Genomic DNA, 18,262 nt, shown 5'->3' with positions numbered 1-18,262 from the left:
CTTCCATACATGACTTTTGGGAGTCTCTTCTCTATGGACCTCCCTCATGGCTCATAGCAGAGACCATGGGTCCATTTGCTTGGACTTTTCTTTATCAGGCTCAGCCTAGTACCCATAGTACATATCATTAATAGTAGCCCCTGAGCCCTATTTAGTCGAGCCCTTGATGCAGACAAATGTTACTATTCTCTTGAATCTTGACAAGAAGCATTTTAATTCTTCAATCCTTAAATAAGAAGACACTGGTAAGAGTGCTTCACATGGATAACTTATACGGTTATACCTTGAGTAAACTCGGGAACCTTCTTTTAATCTTGAATCATCATGATCGAATAAAATGGTCTTTAGACAAGACAATCCCTAATTCACTCCAGCAAATCCCGAGCCCATAGATTCGGCTTGGAGCTCAGGAATCGGTCCACTTATCGATCCAACGCTCCAAATTTAACAATCTTGCATCGCTTCGGCTTCTATGGGCTTATATAAAAGGAGAACCTTGATTCACTTTAGCTTCTTCAGGCCAACAACCTTCACTCTCTATTTGCAAGTGCTCCTTTATGGTTGGCCCTTAGCCTTTCTTCATGCTAAGGGATTGCTGCAAGAAAGAAAAGTAACCCAGTGGCACCTCCATTGAAAAGTAACCCCGTCGGTTTAGAGCTTATTCCCGTCGGTTCTTAGCCGACGGGAATTAAGTGGAATCCTGTAGTGAGAGGCTTTCCCGATGTCGTCGGACAATGGGGATCATGGTCTTTGTTCCATTTTTTGAGCATGGATTTGGACTCTTTGTCTACAAGATCTTCGCCCATGGTCTTTGTTCCATTCTTGGAGCATGGATTGGCCCTCCTTGTCTCCAAGATCTTCCGTGACCTTCTTCAATTATATCAGATTGAGTTGGTTCATTTAAATCCTAACTTTATTATGCACATCGACATTTAAATCCTTTTATTCCCATTGTTTTAACATCTCTTCTCTTTATGCGCGACCAAAGAAAGATCAACCCGTAGTGATCGGTGATGTCTGGATACAACTCTGGGCTCACAGTCAATACCTCCAGAGGCGGAGCGCTCTCGCCATACCTTGCTTTGGCACGGAAGCAGATGCTCTACAACCATCAGTCATGTGATAGTTGACGAAGAGCACCATAACAAGGAGCGAGGCAGTGAGGCGGACATGGATGGACTACACGGAACTTCGACAAGGTGAAGCTGCTGCTAATGAAGCACATCTCTCTTCCTCTCCCATCCGTCGACACCGTCGTCTCCATCTTCAGCTCCACCACCAGCGCACTCCTTGTCTCCGTCGACAGTTCTGTGCTCACACCGCTCCACATGGATATTGTCTCTACTCTCGCCGCCTCCCTCCTTGCCTCCCTGTATTACTCGCCATCAGACCTCATGCTCATGGGGGCCATCATCCTGGTGTCCAACGTCACGGAGCCTGTAGGTCATGTCTCTGCATGCGCGCAGCTTCACACAGTGGCGGACGCAGAACAAAATTCTAGGTGGGGCCGACATCGCAAGAGATAAATCACCAGACTAGACCATAAATGTAGATTAATGATAATAACATGAATATTAAATGATAATATCTAGTGTTTCCAAAATGATATGAATACCAAAAAACCTTTTTGGCTCCTGAAAGGAGAGCTAGAGGGAGAAAATAGGTGGACTCACTGAGGACGAGGCACTAGGGCGAAGCAGCCGCATCGACGCGTCGTTCTAGCGAGTCATCGGATTTGTCGTGAGATGGCGTTGGTGAGACGACGACAAGTAGGAGGAGCGAGTGCAGGAGGCGAGGTAGCGATAGATGATGGTGACGACAAGCGACACCCATTGTCGTGTTGCAACGGCGCGGTGGGACTCTAATGAGTTAGCGAGGGACAGGTGATGCCACGGTTCCACCAACAGCTTGCCCATGTGCTGGTGCAGACTAGGAGGCAAAATATCAACGTTGTGTGTAGGATCCCGATGAGTCGACGAGCTGATGAGTGATGAGAAGACAAAGTGCGCAGCAGCGGGCGGGTTAGGTCACCGACTTACTGGTCAGTAGATGACCGAAGAAGCGAGTGAGCCATGAGTGGGCTTGCGCTAGGGGAGAGAATCAAATGGCTCAGGTGAAGAGTGGACTAAGTAGTGAAGCATCGAGAAAAAAAAGATCAAAACCTAGTTTTCATTAGATTTGTCCACGCTAACTATACAAAAATTTGTTTATTTTGGTGTGTACCTAAACCTAGGTATAAAAGGTTAAGAAAAATTGAGGTGGGGCCATGGCCCACCTTGCCCACCCCTTGGATCCGCCCCTGGCTTCACAGCCAGCCCTATCCAACATCATGTCTTTACGTCGCGTGTAGCTTTGCAGCCCCGCTCGACCTGAGCTGTTGAACGTCTTCACTGCCATACCTTGTTTTTAGTTTGTGCTCCGCCACTGAATACCTTGACGGTCCTCTAAAGATGTCTCGTAAGTGTTGAAATCAGTGATGGTTCTACTGTAGTAGCAACCATGGAGCCAAGTTACTTGAGTTCTTGAGTTTAGTGTCATGTACCCAAGAATCTAGATGTCATCTCAGCAATCATGGTACGTCGGCGACTACAGGCACGCATAGAGATGGCAATGAGGACCTGATCCCCGATTCCCCGCGGGGAATTCCCCTATTAGGTGACGGGTATGTGACTAATTTAGTCCCCGCGGGGATCTAAATGTGGGAAATTTAATCCCCGTCGGGTTCGCGGGGACGGGGAACCATCCCCCGTCCCCGTTCCCCGTGTACCCGTCCCACGAAACTATTTTATCGAAGTTAGTCAATTTATTTGTTAAAATTATAGTAAGAACTCAGTGCATCGCATGTTATAAAATAGAAAACTAAACTCTAAAGTAGATGTCTCTTATAATTTTCAATCTTGTTTGTTAAATTTGTATTAATTTGATACAATCAATTTAAATTTATTTTTAAATATTGTATTTCTAGCGGGGACAGATTTCTCGCGGGGTTCCCCACGGGGATAAATTTCCCGACGGGAACGGGGATGGGAGAAAAAGCTCCCTGTGAGCATTCACGGGGACGAGGACGGGGAATTTTTGCCCCCGCGGGGACATGTATGGGGAGCCATTCCCAGGGGGAAATCACCGTTGCCATCCCGGATTCCCTAGGCACGCAAACCATGAACTGCTCAAGGAATGACGGTTCTCGTCTTGGTACAACTCCGAGCTGAAAGCGCACGTACGCCTCAGACCGAGAGAAAAATCTCACCCCGGCCCGGCCGTCACCATCCCCGCCCACCTCACATGTGCACGTGGTCAAACCAAAAATCGGGCGGCCGACGGGCCAGGCCACCGCATCTATCGCCCGTGCCTAGCAGCGAGCAGATCGAGCAGGTGGGCGTCCAGCAGCATCCGCGCATCGATCAGCTTCCGTCCGGCCCCCTCTAACCCTCTTCCAACCAAACTGCGCTGCGTCCACTCATCCACCCGGCCGTCCGGGCTAACTTTGGATTTGCATGCATCATCGCAAGTGGAATTCAAAGGCTAGTTATGCATATACACCGTTCCTTTCCGATCGATGGGTTCATATATGGATAAGTCTCAGGCATCAAGTAGAGCGCCACGAGTGCTTGCCGCGTCCCGCCTTTCGATCGCTGATGACGGGGTTCTCACATGCATTCAGTGGCGGACCCAGGAATTAAAGATAGCCTAGGCAAGATTACACCACAATCGTTTATGCATGTGCTTACACTATAGTGCTTGCTTGCTTCTATCTAGAGCTCATATATTTAGGCTGTCTCCAGCAGCGTCCCCTAAATTCCATCCTCTAAAGGAATATTCTCTGTCCTTTACAGCACGCTCTAAAAGATTCTTTCCTCTATATCTTCTCAGTCTCCAGCAACGTCTCCTAAATTCGGTCCTCCAAAGCTACAGCGTTAACAGATTTAGTTTTTCCATTCATTTAGCTTTTTTGTTTTGTTTTCATTACATGCAATAAAATGGATGCGTAAAATAGTATATTTAATTAATTTGCAATTACTATTTTCCGAAATAATGTGTGATTAATAATTTCAAATTTAGAGTCAAATTAGTACAAAGTGAAGTTCATCATCAAACGTAACATGCATTTATCAACTAATTCTTATTTGAAAAAAAAATCCCCTCACGCCTTAAATGTGGAAGGGTCCCCTCACGTCTTGAATGCAGAGCCACAGTCACACCTTCTGGTCGCACGTGGATAGCTCGCGGATGGATAGCGGACGGAGAGAGAACCTCTACGTTTAGCGGTGGAAGGACGTCCTCTATAATTTAGAGGACGCTTTAGAGGACCTTGTTGGAGGCGTAGAGGACCTGACCGTCCCCTACGTTTAGCGGACAGGAGCCTTTAGCGGCTCTTGTTGGAGAGAGCCTAAGACTTGATTTGCACTCTTCGGCTGACGAGGCAGCCCAGGCCGTGGCCTGCGGTGCCTGGGCGCCAAGTCCGCCACTGCATGCATTGATGCATGCACAAACAACAAAGATACACTCGCGCTCTGTCGGCGCATATACCTTTTAGGTAAGACTATCAAATAAATACTATGCATTATTAAGTAGTCTTAGGGGGCACGTACAAACTAGATGCTAGGTTGCGGCTTTCTAAGTACTAGATGCATTTAAGAAACTCATTAGCACAACCTAATGTATTTAAGTTTTGTATTCCACTATAAAGCTCTCAAGGTACATGTCATTCATGTAGGTTGTATGGGTGGAACCGACTTAGAGAATTATGTTAGAGACGTTCATTCACTAAGATATGTCTCATATATTGTTTTTTTGCACTTAACATCTTTATACTCTTTAAGATACATGTTTTTACGTGGGTTTTGTATATGCCCTTACTACCGTAGTCTACGAAACCAATGGTTTGGTCTTTTCGTCTTTTATTTTTCTAATGAACTCGTGAAGATTTATTGTGTAAAAAAACACCGACATGTTATAACTTATAATATTGTCTACAGTGTAAAATAAGAAATTTGTATTGTTGGTAGAGTGGAGTTCGAAATAGAGGATACGATAAGCAGGGGCGGATCTCCACCCGGGGCTGCCTGGGCTGCAGCCTCGGTCGACAAGTTGCGGCCCACTAGAGGAGTAGAGGCCCATCGTCGCGCCCAACCCCAACCCTAGCTCCAGCCGCCGCTTGGCTCCTGCCGTCCTGCCTGCGTCCTGGTACCGCGCGGCTGCACGTACCTCCTCTCCAGTTCTAGCGCCGCAGCGCGCTCGCCCACGGCCCGCGTGGCCGCGCCTCCTACCCTCCTCTGTCCTCTCCAGGCTCCAGCTCTCTAGCACCGCAGCGCGCTCGGCCGCTCGCCCGCGGCCCCACTACTACAGGGATCCTCTGTACAGGCGGTCCGGCTAGCCTCTACACAGGCGGTTCCAGGAACCGCTTGTGGTGCACCGCCTGTGATGTAAAACAACATCACAGGCGGTCAATCAAAAACCGCCTGTGATAGACACAAATCACAGGCGGTCCGGTTTAAAAGAACCGCCTGTGATAGACACACATCACAGGCGGTCCGGTTTAAAAGAACCGCCTGTGATACACACACATCACAGGCGGTTTTAATTATAAGCCGCCTGTATTCCAGAAACAGAATTAATAACAGAATTAATAACAGAAACATAATTAATAACAGATTCAAACACAGATTCAAACACATATTCCATACACATATTCATCATACAAAGATTCCATACACAGATTCAAACAAGTTCTATAGCAGGTTCCATACACAGATTCATCCACATATATATCAAGTTCCATCATACCAAGATTTATACACATCAAGTTGCATAACAACTCAACATCTCAAAGTTCCATAGACAACTAAACATCTAAAGTTCCTAACTAAAGACCTAAACACTGTGTGATATTGTGTACAAACTTAGTTCTGGGAATTTTTGCAAATTTCCATTTACATTGTAGAATAGCCCTTGTTGATGAAGAACTTCACGGCGCATAAAGTAAAGCAAGTCTCTTACAACCTTAGCCACGCCGGTGGAAACCATATCTCTTTCTAACCATTCAGCATTGATCTTAGATTTAGGAACCTGCAATGAAAGCAAAAAGCAATCGGTGCTAAGAGTAATGTGATGAGCAACAATATAACATAAAAATTGCAACATAGACAATGATAGCGAACTTACATCCTCACGATTGACCATGTAATGGAAGGTGACACGACACCATTCGCATACATAATAACCGCACAGGACAGTACCCGGAGGTTGTTTGTCACCATATGGAAATAATGATATTGACAAATTAGGCTTGTCCTCTGGATGTTCGCCGCCAAGATCTTTCCAATAAAAACGGTATGCACTGCATATAAGAATAGCATTGTGAGATTAAGAATACATTTGTTAAGTTGTAATAAGTACAAGTGTGCAATAATAATCATACTTCTCTAAAATCTTCAAGAAGTCATTATACGTAGCCTTTTCCATTCTCAATGAGTCGAAGACCACGACTTTACCATCCTTTGGCCAGATCATGATACAAATGTAGTGGTCACTATATAGACATAGACGAAAACACATGTTAATATCACAATTGCCATAATTTATAGTTCAAAATTAAACCATGTCGATAACTTACTTAAAGTGGTGCGGAGCTATTATTAAGTCCTTGCCATGTTGTACATGATTATACATGGCTCGTCCAATGTATGCCGCCATTACCTTCATTTTCTTTCTCTGGTTCTGTTTGACGGCTTTCTCAAATTCAGCATCGTCCAAGTCTTTGTATTCTTCTCCTTGCCTCCGAGCAACTACTTTGTAGCGAGCTTGGGATATCATCAACGGGTCAAGAAACTCTGTCTTAAGTTGTTTCTTCTTATCATCCATGTATTGCATCCTACGTGTAATAGTGTTAATCGTTAGACTCTCGTTTATGTGTGCGTGTACAAAACTAACAAATATGAAAGTTTAGAGGTACTTACAAGCAAAAGAGGGTTAAGTAGTTGGTTTCCATCCTTTGTCGGTGGTACAACGACCAGAGATCGTCAAAGAATAAATGCCGCACAGGATTATATGATCATTGCTCCAAAATGCATCTTCTGGCACAACAAATGTGAATTCCTCGAGTTTGTATTTGTTGCTAGCCACCATGTACCACTCATGCATTCTAATCTCCGGAGTCGACAACTTAGAAAGTTGCACCGTCGTTAAGAACGGCCTCCCATTCACAAATTTAGGAGGAACATCCTCCTTCTTGTATACCGAGACATTGGTTTTAAGACGTAATGATTCTCGAGTATGAATCATTCCATCTTCTTCCCATACTTCGAAATTGTCTATTTGGGCCGACCGTGTGCCTAGTCCATGAGATGCTGATACTGCTTTTGATTGATTAGTCATAACTCTCTGCAATTTATGCAGGTAGCGTGCCACTGATTCTGACGGTTTCTTGACATCGTCTGTGGCGATTCGCTTATGAATTTTCTTTGAAATAGTTGGCCCTTCAACATTGGTGCCAACCTTTGGTTCCTTTTTGATGTTGACGTCGACATTCTGAGGAACAATTTTGTCTACGTCCCCCTCGTCGAGTTCCTTCGCAAGAGGCGATATGATTGTTTCAACGATTTTTTTGGAGGTCGGTGTCATATCTTCCTGCACCATGGGGTGTGGAATGATCGAACGAGCTTTTTGTTGCATTGGTGTTGAATTCGGCTCATCACCAAACTTGATGTCGCGTCGATGCCAAAGGACCAACTCGTTCATTGACTCCTGCAAAGTTATGATCCCCTCAACTGGAAAATCTATCTCCCAATCTTCACAACCACTGTCTGTGATTTCTAGAACTTGGACCACAGCATAGTGTGGCGGGACAGGATTGTCCTTGTAGTTAACAAGTCCTGGTTTTACCAAACCAGTAGCAGCTTGCTTTGTTTTTGTCCCAGATCGATTGATTGGAATATGAAGAAAGCAAGGCTTGTCCTCAACAATATCGTCTACAGGGTACTTGGTCAAGTCTTGCACAGATCCAACGCTGCTAGGGACTATAGGTGGACTCATGTGGCTTGGCTTGAGTTCAAATGATATGCATTCTGTTTTCTTCATTTTGTTCATCACGTCATTAATAGCCTTTTGTACCCTTTCATCAATAGTCTCTTCAAGGGTCCTTTTCGACTTCTCGTGTTTCCTATATGACGACGCATACTCTGGAAACGCCTCTCTCCAGGAAATCTTAGAAGAGATTCCCCGAGCCCGTCCAGTGTGTTCAGGATTGCCTAGTGCTGCAGTTAGTATGTCATTCTCCCACCTAGGCTTAAATTCTCCTTTTTTTCTCTTATCTGCATATTCTTGAATTTTTGACGAAACTTCGCCTACCAATTCTGGATGCAAAAGTTTGCCGTCCTCACTCAAACCTGCTCGACCTAAGATCCAACGAATAGCTCTCTCATCGATATCTTTTAATATTGGGTCCAAAGTGCCGTTAGTTATAGCTTCCTCGATAATCTTGTTCCACTGCACAACTTTATGGTGATATTCGCTTGACCCCAGGCGATGGGGGTGTTTGTTCATCTTCGCTCTCTGAGAATTAGTTTCGCCCAGTTCTTTGGCCTTCAGTTCGGTCTTCTGACGAACAAATTCCTCCCACTGAGCTTGAGTGATTTTCCCCATTTTCTTGGGCGGAGGAACCTTATTCTTCTTAACAAAGTCCCTATTCATCTCGGCCTTCCACCCACGAAACATCTTGGCCATAGCAGAGAGCATCGACTTCCTTACTGCATCCTCTGTGCCTTTTGGGAACTTGAATGACTCAGACAACTTAGCCCATAGCTTGTTGCGGGTGTCTTCATCTAAATCCTTCCATTTTTGAAGTGTGATTGGCACTATATCTCTAACAGTAGCCCCGCAGGAATTTCGAAACTTTGTAACCACGTCAAGTGGTTCTTCAGGAAACCCCTCTGCATTTAGTTTTGTTACATACATAACTGCACCTTCTTTCATCTGATTTGGACCTCGTCGCCCTCGTTTCCGCTTATGTGACATGGATGATTCAGGCATCGGAGCATCCTCCGTGTTTCGTGTAGAAGATGCATCCTCTTTCTTCTCTTCATTTGAAATCTATATAGTGAAAAAATTAATGGCCTTTCATATATGAACATTATTTTACAATATAGTCAGCATATTTCTATTTACCTCTTCATCGTTGGGAATATAGTCGGCATCAAGCTCATCTGATGTTTTTTTCTTCCTTGGAGGTATAGGAGTACAAGGATTGTCGTCACTAGAACTATCCTCCCCGCTCCCTTCACCGAAGCTGCTCGTTGTCTGCCATTCAAGTTTGGTCGCGTCTTCATCAACTTTGTTAGACGCACCAGTGCAGACCACATCCATACTAGGCTGCTCGTTGTCTGCCATTCAAGCTGGTTCCATCGATAAAGGGATATACTGTTAGTCTGATATACTGGTTCCATCAATAAGGGAACTTGGAGAAAAGGTGATTCAAAAGAAATCGAGCCCAAACCCCCCTACGGGGCAGGATCGGGTCGGGAAGCAAGCTCGCAGATAGAAGGGCACTTTCCAATGCAGTTAGATAGAGAAGGCATGGCTGTGATGTTATAATGCTGAAGGACCCCAAGAAGAGATTATGCCCTATAGTCTACCACCTCTCGTTATTTGTGGGCTTCACCGAGGGCGGGAAACATTTGGTGACATCAAACGACCTTCGGGCTGGGGACGTCTGCGAGCTTGTTAAGGGGCCAGACGATGGTGAGCCGGTGTACTCTGTCCGGATGTGTGGTCACAAAATTTAAAGCCGCCCCGGCTTCATCTGTGCGCTTCTCTTCTCTTATGTCGGCTACTAAGATCACTTAGCACCCCACCTAAGAGAAGAGAAGCACACACATGCAGCCGGGGCAGCTTTTAATTTTGTGACCACACATCCGGACATAGTACACCGGCTCAACATCGTCTGGCCTCTTAACAAGCTCGCAGACGTCTTCAACCCGAAGGTCGTTTGCTATCACCAAATGTTTCCAGCCATTGGTGAAGCCCACAAATAACGGGAGGTGGTAGACTACAGGGCTTAATCTCTTCTTGGGGTCCTTCAGCATTATAACATCACAGCCATGCTGAAGGACCCCAAGAAGAGAATAAGCCCTGTAGGACCCCAAGAAGAGATTAAGCCCTGTAGTCTACCACCTCCCGTTATTTGTGGGCTTCACCGAGGGCGAGAAACATTTGGTGACATCAAACAACCTTCGGGCTGGGGACGTCTGCGAGCTTGTTAAGGGGCCAGACGATGGTGAGCCGGTGTACTCTGTCCGGATGTGTGGTCACAAAATTTAAAGCCGCCCCGGCTTCATCTGTGCGCTTCTCTTCTCTTATGTCGGCTACTAAGATCACTTAGCACCCCACCTAAGAGAAGAGAAGCACACACATGCAGCCGGGGCAGCTTTAAATTTTGTGACCACAAATCCGGACATAGTACACCGGCTCACCATCGTCTGGCCCCTTAACAAGCTCGCAGACGTCTTCAACCCGAAGGTCGTTTGCTATCACCAAATGTTTCCAGCCATCGGTGAAGCCCACAAATAACGGGAGGTGGTAGACTACAGGACTTAATCTCTTCTTGGGGTCCGCCGATTCAGGCATTCCGCCGATGCCATTCTCCATATAAGTCCCAAACAGAGAATAGGGATGAGGTAGTCAAGATTGTAGGCGCTAGTGCTCAACTACTAGCATCTATAGATATGGACACAAGTCCAAATTTGGTGCTACTCGGCACCATCGATATCACTAGAAAAAAATACATCAAAGAGATCCACTTCCCAATAGTACTCGAAGATAGTTCATTGACTTGACACTCTCTAAGAGGTTCATACAAAATACATTCTCTCTAAGAGTGAAACCTACGATACTCATATCGTGTTGTTTAGGACTAAACATCAACAACCCCTTGACTGGTCGCTATCATACTCAATTCCAAAATATTTTTCCAATATGTCGGCTTGAGTAAGGAGATCTGGGCTTGGGAGTTCCTCCAAATCATCTGTAGCTTCATCATCTTCAGCATATTGCAGGGCTTCATCTTGAATAATTTTAGCCCTCTTGGAGTCAGCATACTTTTTGATGGACAGAGCACACTTCTCAAGCATGTCGCATACATCTCCAATTTGAAACAAAGTGGTCTTAAGTGTGTACACTGATTCCGGTTCACTAGTATCCACAACCCCATCAGTCACTAGACTGCGAATGATGTCAACATGTGTCTCGATGACTCGAACTGAGCTCTCAACCATGTCAAGTGGCTCTTTTTCCATCTCTAAAACTGAAAATGGCCAAGTATCACAATCAAAATTGAGATCGCAACAAAGGAAGGGATCAGAGGGAAAACAAGGATGTGGCTTATAGGGCAAAAAGAGGGGTCCAAATAACATTGTCATGGCTATGAACAAGTCAAAGATGGGAGATAAGAACAAGTCTTATAACATAGGGTTGGGAAGCAAAGATAGGTAGTCAAAAAACTAAGAAGGGAGATAAGAACAAGTCTTATAACATAGGGAGATAATAACATTGCCATGGCTATGTACTTCCATGATGTATGTGGCCATAAGCACTAAAAATAGACTTGTTGCCCCAATCACTATGGAGATTTTCTACCAAGAAGGGGTCCTAGTAGTGCACCATGATCAAGGAGTGCACTGATAATTAACAATATAAGCATGAATTTGTAGTGCACCAACAATATAAGCATAAAGACCACTGATGATCAAGGGGTACTAAAAATATGTAAGTGAAAACACCAACAATATAAGCATAATGACCAACATTAACAATATAAGATTAACAATAATTAATCTAAGCACTGATAATTAATCTAATGTACACTATCTGCAATGTAGTGCACCATGATCAAGGAGTGCACTGAGGAATCAAGGCATGACTAGCAGAAACAAGTAATCAAGTAATCAAGGCATGACTAGCAGAAACAAGTAATCAAGGCATGAATTTGTAACAAGTAATTAAGGCATGGTCAAGGAGTGCACCGAGGGCTCGGAGATGGGCACGGCGGCGCACTCGGCGCTCGGGCTCGGGGACGGGGACGGCGACGCTCGGAGATGGAGACGGCGACGCTCGGAGATGGAGACGGCGACGCTCGGGCTCGGAGATGGGGACGGGGAAGGCGGAGTTGGGCTCGGGGACGGCGGAGTTGGGCTCGGGGACGGCGCGGCCTGGCGGGCGCCCAGCTCGGAGACGGTGGCGCTTGGGCTCGGGCTCGGGCTCGGCGACGGCGTGGCGGGCGCTCACCGCTCGGAGACGGGGACGGGAACAGCGGCGCAGCAGCCTGGCGGCGTAGTATCAGCTCCGGGCGAAACCTAAACCCTAAGCCACCGTACCGAGGCTTTTATATAGTAAACACATCACAGGTGGATTTTTAGAACAACCGCTTGTGATGTATAACATCACAAGCGCTTTTCTATTTCGACCGCCTGTGATATGTAAACTTCACAGGCGGTCCAAATAGAAAACCGCTTGTGATGTTATACATCACAAGCGGTTTTTCTAAAAATCCGCCTGTGATGTGTATGTAGTATAAAAGGCTCGGTGGTTCCAGCGCAGGAACCCTAACTTCCGGAGCCCGACACGCCGCTAGGCTGCGCACTACTGTAGCGACGGCGGATTTTTTTGATCTACGGGGAGAAGGTTTTGTTTTTGATTTTCGGGCTTGATTTCAAGAGTTTATGCATATATATGATCTCCGTTTGTTTTCTTATTTTGATACGATTTTTTGCCTCAATTTTGTAATATAGACCGGAATTGAAGAAAAACTCAGGAATTCCAAGATTTGGACTTGTAGTTGATCTAATTTAAAGATTTTTTTTGAAGAGTTGTCTCACCTCAAGGTACCTATATTGCTGCAATCTTGTTTCATTTTCATGCACATTAATTCGTTCATGATTTAGGGATTAAATTCAATTAATTAGGGATATTTTAAAAATTTTTTGTCTCATGTGCTAGGTACATCTCGATATGATCTTGTTTCACTTCATGAACATTTATTTTTTCATGTTACATCTCGATATTGACGTTAATCCATCTCGATATGATCTTGTTTCACTTTCATGAACATTTATTTTTTCATGTTACATCTCGATATTGACGTTAATCAATATAGGGATAGGTAATGGACCGAGGTTGGATGTACAATGTGCCAAGACCACATCCGTCGTACATTCGAAATTTGAGAAGCTTTATTGAAGCGGCCAACAAGCACGCGAATTTGCGAAAGAGCAAGGAGATATTATGTCCGTGCATCGATTGTGATAATAAGATAGCTTGGAGAGATATAGGAGTAATCCAATCACATCTGCTAAAAAGAGGGTTTAAAAACAATTACACGATATGGTCAGAACATGGTGAGTTGGATCCGTGTGAAGTGCCTGGTAATGACGAGAGAGTTGTCGGAATTTTAGATCTTAAAGTTGATGGTAAAGTGGATAATGTGGATGCTAATCAAGATTTTGAAGAATTTGATTGTGAAGAGATGTTGCGCCATATGGAACCAGAAATGTTAAGTTCTGTGGGATCGCAGAAAGGGCTATCTAAAATGGAGGGACTGGAAAGTGCCTCAAAAGAACCTTTATATGATGAATCAAAGGGTTGTGAGAAAGAGTTTACTACACTGTGTACAGTTCTAGAACTTCTGAAGTTAAAGGCTAGCGCCGGATGGTCTGATACTAGCTTCACAGATCTTTTGAATTTTCTGTCTCAATTACTACCAAAACCCAACAAACTACCAACAAGCACTTATAAAGCGAAGAAGCTTATATCTCCCATAGCTCTGGGTGTGCAAAAAATTCATGCATGTCCGAACCATTGTATTCTGTATCGTGGCGATTTTGAGAACGCATCAAGATGCCCAGTTTGCAATGTCAGTCGATACAAGAAGAGCTACAATCAAGACTGTGTAAAAAAATTCCCGAAGAAAAATAAAAACAAGAAATCCACTATTGGACCTGAAAGTGACGATGACACTTTTGATGACATGGATGGGAAAAAGAAGTCAAAGAACCCAGCTTTGGTGATGTGGTATCTTCCAGTAATTGATCGCTTAAAACGTTTGTCCTCAAACCCTAGGGAGGCTGAGCTTATGCGTTGGCATGCTGAAAATCGCAAGCAGAATAACAAACAGATTCGACACCCTGCTGATGCATCACAATGGAAAAATTTCGATCGTATGTATCCTGAGTTTGCCAAAGAAACCAGAAATGTAAGATTTGCTTTGGGTACAGACGGAATGAATCCATTTGGTGAAAAAAGAAGTGTACATAGCACCTGGCCCGTGACTTTAACGATGTACAACCTTCCATCATGGCTGTGTCACAAAAGAAAGTATATTATGTTGACTATTCTTATTCAAGGTCCGAAATCAGCTGGTGTTGATATTGATGTGTTCCTAGAACCTCTTATGGAAGATATGACAAAGCTCTGGAATGAAGGAGTTAGAGTATGGGATGAGTATTGCCGTGAGTATTTCAACTTAAGAGCAATTATATTTGTTACCATCCATGATTCTCCCGGTGGCGCCACACTATCAGGGCAAAAGACTAAAGGAAAGAATGGTTGTGTAGTGTGCGTCGATGGAACTGCTTCCATGTACCTTAAATCATCCAAGAAGTTGGTGTTCATGGGACATAGACGGTTCTTGATGAAGCAGCATAAGTACCGAAAGATGAAAGAGGAATTTAACAATCAACTGGAAAGTGAAGGTGCACCAAAGCCTTATAGTGGGAAACTTGTTTTTGAAATTGTAAAGAACATTCATGTTGTATTCGGAAAGGGAAAAAACAAAGGAGAAAAGAGAAAGAGAACTGACCCTTCAACTTACACAACTTTCAAGAAGCAATCAATATTTTTCAAGTACCTCCCATACTGGAAGGATATGGAAATTTGCCACAGCATTGATTTGATGCATGTAACAAAAAATGTTTTTGACAGCATCATTGGAACCTTGCTGGGCATGCCGAGTAAGACAAAAGATGGACTTAAATCACGCAATGATCTAGTAGATCTTCAAATCAGACCGGAACTTCATCCAGTGGATAGTGGCAAAGGGAAGCCTTACCTCCCCCCAGCTAGCTACAACTTGTCAGTTGAGGAGAGAACAAAGATTTGCAAATGTTTGCGTGGGGTCAAAGTGCCCACAGGTTTCTCATCCAATATCAGCAGACTAGTCAGGATGAAGGACTTGTCTCTATTTGGCTACAACTCTCATGACTGCCATGTGATGATGACGGTGTTCCTCCCAATTGCGGTAAGAGCCCTCGAAACAGGGCATGTCAAAGTTGTCATCACACGCTTGTGTTACTTTTTCAATGCGGTTTCACAAAAAGTAATAGCTTTAGAAGACTTGGACTATCTAAAGGCATACATCATCGAGACTATGTGCAAGCTTGAAATGTGTTTTCCTCCATCATTTTTTGATATGCAAGTACACCTAATCATACATCTCGTGGATCAGATAAAAATATTAGGGCCACTATATTTACATCATATGTTTCAGTTGGAGCGATACCTGGGAGTATTAAAAGGTTATGTGCGAAATCGCGCTCACCCAGAGGGTTCAATCATGGAGGGATACACTACAGAAGAAGTGATTGAGAGCTGTATAGATTACATCAGTGACGGAACAATGATAGGTGTGCCTGTACCTAAACATGAGGGTAAACTATGTGGGAGAGAGAGAATGGGCAAGAAAACTTTTCGCGTTGAGGATTACAAGCTAGTACATTGTGCTCATGGTAGTGTACTACAACATCTCACGATAGCCGAGCCTTACATAGAGGAACACCTGAATGAGCTTCGTAAAGAAAATCAGAACCGCATAGAGGACTGGATCATGAGGGAGCACAAACATCGTTTCAGCGAATGGTTAATGGACAAAAACATCCCATTCGGAGACTCTTCGGATGAGAAAACAATGAAGAATTTGGCTTCTGGGCCATCGTGTTTTGTGACATCATGGCAAGCATATGACATCAATGGGTACACATTCTACACTAAATCAAAAGACATGAAAAGTGTTGCACAAAATAGCGGTGTTCGTATCGATGCTTTTGACCTACATGGACAGAAGACCACATATTTTGGATTCATAGAGGAAATATGGGAACTTGATTATGGCCCAAGCATGAAAATACCCTTATTTAAGTGCCAATGGGTACAACATCCCGTGGGGGTGATAGTGAATAACTACGGACTCACACTGGTAGACTTAAAGAAAGTAGGATATAAAGATGACCCGTGGGTTCTCGCCGAATGTGTTGCACAAGTGTTCTATGTACTCGATCCAGCAGATGAGAAGATGCATGTAGTTATTTCTGGAAAGCAAAAAATTGTTGGAGTTGAGAATGTGGGAGACCAAGATGAGGAATACAATAAGTATGAAGAGATGTTCGTCTTTAACGGTCCAGAGAGAATCAAGCATGTGGAAAAGAAAATTGATAAGAACTTAAAGCCATACATGCGGAAAAATGGTAGTTCATGAAAAATTGTATGAATCAAATTGTATTTGTTATCATGTATGATCGACTATGAATTGTGGTTGCCAATTAATTTAAAATCTCTCTAGTTATCTATGTGTGCTATTATAATTCATTTAAATTGTATTTGCATATTATTGTTAAAAATTAAATATTAATTCATTTAAATTGTATTTGCATATTTCTGTTAAAAATTAAAATTATTTTCATATTTAAATTGTATTTTCATATTTTTACAATCACAGGCGGTTTTTGTCTTAGGGTCCGCTTGTGAAAATGATAGAGCACCACAGGCGGTCCTAAACAAAAACCGTTTGTGATACTATTACATCACAGGCGTACTGAACCGCCAGGGACATCACAGGCGGTTTTCTAACCGAACCGCCTGTGATGTAAAAATCCTACCGCTTGTATAGAGCCAAATTGTACTAGTGCCCGCTCCTCCTCTCCAGTCTCCAGTGTCGCATCACAGCGCGCTCGCGGCCAGCCGCCAGGCCGCCACCGCGGCACCGCCAGGCGCCCAGCCAGGCGCGCTCGACCGCCGAGCAGCCGAGCAGGGGCGGGCGCGGATGGCGGATCGCTGGATCGGAGCACCGAGCACCTCGTGCTCGTGGGCGCTACGCGCCACTGCGCCAGGGGCGGATCTCCGAAGAGGTGAAGACGGCAGTCGCCGAGACGCCAGCCGCGTGCCTCTCGCGGTCTCGCCTCGCGTCGTCTCGCGCGCCCGGAGGCCAGAGCACCGCCTCGGCGCTCCCTCCTGGGCTCCTGGCCTCCTTCGCCTAACCGCCGTGACGCCCGGAGACCGAAGCAGGCGAGCAGGGGCGGGTGCGGACGGCGGATCGGAGCACCGAGCACCTCGTGCTCGTGGGCGCTACGCGCCACTGCGCCAGGGACGAATCTCCGAAGAGGTGAAGATCGAAGTCCCAAAGTGAATTGCTTTGATTTGATTATTTATTTGCTTAATTGCTTTGATTTGAAGTTTTGATTTGATTATTTGTTTGGTAGTAGTCCCATGTTTATAGTAGCCTCCCTCTTGGATCGATCCTGGATCCGCCACTGACGATAGGTGAGCTGCTGGTTACCGTCTAAGAATATTAATCAGCATGTTCGCTTAGCTACTGGTTGTACGGGTACATTTTTCTATTAAGGAAAAAAAATAAAGATATCTAGCATCTCGCGGAAAATCGACCGACCGAACTTTTGCAAAGTATTCTTAAGAGGCTAAACACTACATACGTGGTACGCATCCCCAGTCGCCCTCGATGGTATGGCGAAGACGCAAGAACATGGTCGTGCCAACTGCCAAACAGATCGAAAGGGCGCGCGGGTCCGGGACGCCGTCCGTCGTCGCTGCTGCAACGCATGTTCACCCCTGCCAGAGCCTTTTCGGATCGCGAGATGCTCGCTTGGTTGCTTGCCATCAAAGGAAACTTTGCGCATCCGAGTCCGAGAGGGGACGAGAGAACAATAAATAAATAAATTAATTAATTAATTAATAAATAGACCACGCATATGTACGAGTACCTGGACCGAATGGCGCGGAGAGGTGCTTCGCCGCCAATGGCCGGTGACAAATGGCAAACCTGACCATGGGTCTCTCTTTTGTCAGCAGGCTTCCTCTGGATTCTGGAAGGCTGCGCTTCTCTTTTGTCCAACACTCGAAACCCATTTATTACGAGTGAACATGTGTAAGCGACCTCGAGTTTTGTCTTCTTGCCAGGCAGACTGCTTTTCTTTCACCTTTTCACACA

Source organism: Zea mays, chromosome 1 (assembly GCF_902167145.1).
Source record: "Zea mays cultivar B73 chromosome 1, Zm-B73-REFERENCE-NAM-5.0, whole genome shotgun sequence".
NCBI classification, from domain to species: Eukaryota; Viridiplantae; Streptophyta; class Magnoliopsida; order Poales; family Poaceae; genus Zea; species Zea mays.
Note: the sequence above shows the minus strand (reverse complement) of the source record.